The sequence below is a fragment of the Penaeus vannamei genome, chromosome 22 (genome assembly GCF_042767895.1).
Source record: "Penaeus vannamei isolate JL-2024 chromosome 22, ASM4276789v1, whole genome shotgun sequence".
NCBI lineage: Eukaryota > Metazoa > Arthropoda > Malacostraca > Decapoda > Penaeidae > Penaeus > Penaeus vannamei.
The window spans coordinates 4432745-4437744 of NC_091570.1; the positions used below are offsets into that span (position 1 = coordinate 4432745).

Here is a 5000-nt window from a genome sequence, read left to right on the forward strand (position 1 = left end):
ATAAACAGAGCATAATCATAATCCATTTTCGAACAGACAGAATATAAGTACTTATAAATACCATAAAAATCACCTGTCTCAAATTAACAACACCTTATTCCTTTTAAACATCAAAACAAAACCACAAACAAACAAATAAACAAAAATTATAACCCATTTTCGAACGGACGGAATATTAATACTCATAAATACCATAAAAAATTCCCGTGGCTCAAATAAACACCTTCCTTTTAAACAACAAACATCACAACAAAATCACAAAACAAACAAACAAACAAAACATAATTACAACCCATTCTCGAACGGACGGAATATTAATACTCATAAATACCACAAAAAAATTACTTGTCTCAATTTAACAACACCTTCCTCCTTTTAAACATAAAACTTTTTATATATTTTTTTTTATAATTTTTTTTTAAATAAAACTCTTTATGAACATCGAACATCACAACAAAATCACAAACAAACAAACAAATAAACCATAATTACAACCCATTTTCGAACGGACGGAATATTAATACTTATAAATACCATAAATCATCTTATTCCTTTTAAACATCAAACATCACAACAAAATCACAAAACAAACAAACAAATAAAACATAATTACAACCCTTGTTCGAACGGACGGAATATTAATACTTATAAATACCATAAAAAAATCATCTTACTCCTTTTAAACAACAAACATCACCACACAATCACAAAGCAAACAAATAAATAAAACATAATTACAACCCACTTTCGAACGGACGGAATATTAATACTCAAATACCACAAAAAAATCACGTGTCTCAAATTACCAACACCTTCCTCCTTTTAAACATCAAACATCACAACAAAATCACAAAACAAACAAACAAATAAACCATAATTACAACCCACTTTCGAACGGACGGAATATTAATACTCATAAATACCATAAAAAAAATCATCTTACTCCTTTTAAACAACGAACATCACCACAAAATCACAAAACAAACAAATAAATAAACCATAATTACAACCCATTTTCCAACGGACGGAATATTAATACTTATAAAAACCATAAAAAAATCATCTTACTCCTTTTAAACATCGAACATCACCACAAAATCACAAAACAAACAAATAAATAAAACATAATTACAACCCATTTTCGAACGGACGGAATATTAATACTTATAAATACCATAAAAAAATCATCTTACTCCTTTTAAACAACAAACATCACCACAAAATCACAAAGCAAATAAATAAATAAACCATAATTACAACCCATTTTCGAACGGACGGAATATTAATACTTATAAATACCATAAAAAAAATCATCTTCCTCCTATTAAACATCAAACATCACCACAAAATCACAAAACAAACAAATAAACCATAATTACAACCCATTTTCCAACGGACGGAAGCCCAAGTCCCCGCGTCGGCCGCCTCCACGAACCGCGACGGAAGAAAACGGAGATTACTTTAAGGGGGAACTCGTGATAATTAAGGTCGCATCCGCTCCCTGATGTGTCCCCCTTCCCCCTCCGTCTCTCCTTCCTCCCTAACCCCCTAAACCCCCCTAAAAATACGAAACTAGGCTTGCTATGCCAGTCTGCGTGTGGGTGCTCCGTCTCTCCTTCCTCCCTAACCCCCTAAACCCCGTTAAAAATACGAAATTAGGCTTGCTATGCCAGTCTGCGTGTGGGTGCTCCGTCTCTCCTTCCTCCCTAACCCCCTAAAAATACGAAACTAGGCTTGCTATGCCAGTCTGCGTGTGGGTGCTCCGTCTCTCCTTCCTCCCTAACCCCCTAAACCCCCTAAAAATACGAGACTAGGCTTGCTATGCCAGTCTGCGTGTGGGTGCTCCGTCTCTCCTTCCTCCCTAACCCCCTAAACCCCCTTAAAAATATGAGACTAGGCTTGCTATGCCAATCTGCGTGTGGGTGCTCCGTCTCTCCTTCCTCCCTAACCCTCTAAACCCCCCTAAAAATACGAGACTAGGCTTGCTATGCCAATCTGCGTGTGGGTGCTCCGTCTCTCCTTCCTCCCTAACCCTCTAAACCCCCCTAAAAATACGAGACTAGGCTTGCTATGCCAATCTGCGTGTGGGTGCTCCGTCTCTCCTTCCTCCCTAACCCCCTAAACCCCCTTAAACATATGAGACTAGGCTTGCTATGCCAGTCTGCGTGTGGGTGCTCCGTCTCTCCTTCCTCCCTAACCCCCTAAACCCCGTTAAAAATACGAAACTAGGCTTGCTATGCCAATCTGCGTGTGGGTGCTCCGTATCTCCTTCCTCCCTAACCCCCTAAATCCCCTCTCAAAAAATACGAGTGAGACCCAAGGCTTGCTATGCCAGTCTGCGTGTGGGTGCTCCGTCTCTCCTTCCTCCCTAACCCCCTAAACCCCGTTAAAAATACGAAACTAGGCTTGCTATGCCAATCTGCGTGTGGGTGCTCCGTATCTCCTTCCTCCCTAACCCCCTAAACCCCTCTAAAAATACGAAACTAGGCTTGCTATGCCAATCTGCGTGTGGGTGCTCCGTCTCTCCTTCCTCTCTAACCCCCTAAACTCCCCTAAAAATACGAAACTAGGCTTGCTATGCCAATCTGCGTGTGGGTGCTCCGTCTCTCCTTCCTCCCTAACCCCCTAAACCCCGTTAAAAATACGAAACTAGGCTTGCTATGCCAATCTGCGTGGGTTTGGGTGGTGTGGGGTCGGTGTGTGCTCGCGTGGGCCAAGCTGCTTGTCAGTGTTTGCTTGAGGTCTCGGCAAGACTTTTTTTTTCTTTTTTTTTGCGCGAGGCTAATGTAAAGACAGCTGTTGAAAGATAATGTAGTTGGGGATAAAATAATGATAGAAGTTATGAAGGTGAAGCTGAAGCTGAAGATAAAGGTAGAGATAACGATGATGAAGATGAAGAAGATGAATATGAAGATGAAGGTGATGAAGATAAAAATGAAGATGAATATAAGGATAAGGATAAGGATAATGATAAAGATAAAGATGAAGATGGAGGTGAAGGTGAAGGTGAAGATGATGATGATGATGTCGATGACAATGACGATGGTGATGATATCCTCGATAAAATCATCACTATTCACATCAATACAACCATTATCATCATCATAACAGTTCTGGTCGTCCTCCTAATCATCGACACAACCATCACCATAAAAACAACACGAACAAAATGACACTAACAGAAATTACAACAACAAACCAAACACAATCCCAACATTAGCAAACAACACCCCCCCCTTTACTCCAACTCTCCCCCACCACCGCCACCTCCAACAACAACAGCAGCAGCAGCAGCAACAGCAACAACAACAGTAACAACAACAACAACAACAGTAACAACAACATCATCATCATCATCATCATCACCATCAACATCATCATCATCAACACCAACAACCACCAACAACCACCAACAACCACCAACACCAACACCACCACCAACACCAACCACCACCACATCCTCCACCACTCACGAACAACAAAACCGTGAGTGATTAATACCTCATCACCATGAGGTAATGAGCAACAATCCATCAGCCCTCATTACCCGAGACGCGAGGAGGGAGACTGCACCCGATCGGCCCCACAGTCCATCACAGCCACGGCGCCGATTGCAATAGTCAATCTCGCCGGGTGGTTGCAATGGATCATAGGGTTGGCTCCGTTGCTATTGGCCATGCTGGGTCCCTGTGGCTGCTTCTCGCGCTTGTTGTTGTTGTTGTTGTTTATTATGGTGTTTGTGATTATCAACATATTGCTTTGCTCTTCGTGCTTCTTGTTGTTGTTATATTATTGATTTTGTGGTGTTTGTGGGATTTATCAATCATGTTATTGTTGCTTCTTCATTTTCTTTCGTTGTTTCATTATGAAGTTTGCAGATTATGCCGAAGTCGTTATTATCGTTGCTTCAATTTCTTATTGTTGTTGAGCCATGTTATTGCTATGGTGTTTGTGATTATCAATCGTTGTTATCGTTTGCTTCTCATTCTTCTTCTTCTTGTTGTTTATTATGGTGTTTGTGATTATCAATCGTTGGTTATCGTTTGCTTCTCACTCTTGTTGTTGTTGTTGTTGTTGTTTATTGTGGTGTTTGTGATTATCAATCGTTGTTATCGTTTGCTTCTCGCGCTTCTTGTTGTTGTTGTTGTTGTTGATTATGGTGTTTGTGATTATCAATCGTTGTTATCGTTTGCTTCTCATTCTTCTTCTTCTTGTTGTTTATTATGGTGTTTGTGATTATCAATCGTTGGTTATCGTTTGCTTCTCACTCTTGTTGTTGTTGTTGTTGTTGTTGTTTATTATGGTGTTTGTGATTATCAATCGTTGGTTATCGTTTGCTTCTCGCGCTTGTTGTTGTTGTTGTTTATTATGGTGTTTGTGATTATCAATCGTTGGTTATCGTTTGCTTCTCACTCTTGTTGTTGTTGTTGTTGTTGTTGTTTATCATGGTGTTTGTGATTATCAATCGTTGGTTATCGTTTACTTCTCGCGCTTGTTGTTGTTGTTGTTGTTTATGGTTTTTGTGATTATTAATCGTTGCTATCGTTTGCTTCTCACTCTTGTTGTTGTTGTTGTTGTTTATTATGGTGTTTGTGATTATCAATCGTTGGTTATCGTTTGCTTCTCACGCTTGTTGTTGTTGTTGTTTATTGTGGTGTTTGTGATTATCAATCGTTGTTATCGTTGTTGTTGTTAATGGTACCGATGTTGTTGTCATCATCATCATCGTTAAGGGGATTATCGTCATCATCGTCGTCATCATTATCATCATCAGGAGGAGGAGGAGGAGGAGGAGGGAGGGGGTGATGAGAGAAGGAAGGAAGGGAGGGGGGTAAGGATGAGGAGAAGGGAGAGGGGGGAGAAAGGGATGGCGTAGATAAGATAGAAAAAATGGAGGAGGGGAAGTTAGGTGGGGAGAGGGGGAGAGGAGGATGAGAGGGATGGGGCAAAATGTAAGGGGAAGGATGGGAGAGGAAGAGGGAGAAAGGGGGAGATGTAGA

The 5000-nt window shown here is 40.4% G+C and overlaps 1 protein-coding gene across 1 annotated transcript in view; it reads left to right on the forward strand.

Moving 5' to 3' along the window:
- The window catches only part of LOC138865872 (myosin-M heavy chain-like), a gene marked incomplete at its 5' end in the record, with an annotated part of 54042 nt that overhangs the window by 11219 nt on the left and 37823 nt on the right, over positions 1-5000 (forward strand). The gene's annotated exons all lie outside the window — the stretch shown is intronic.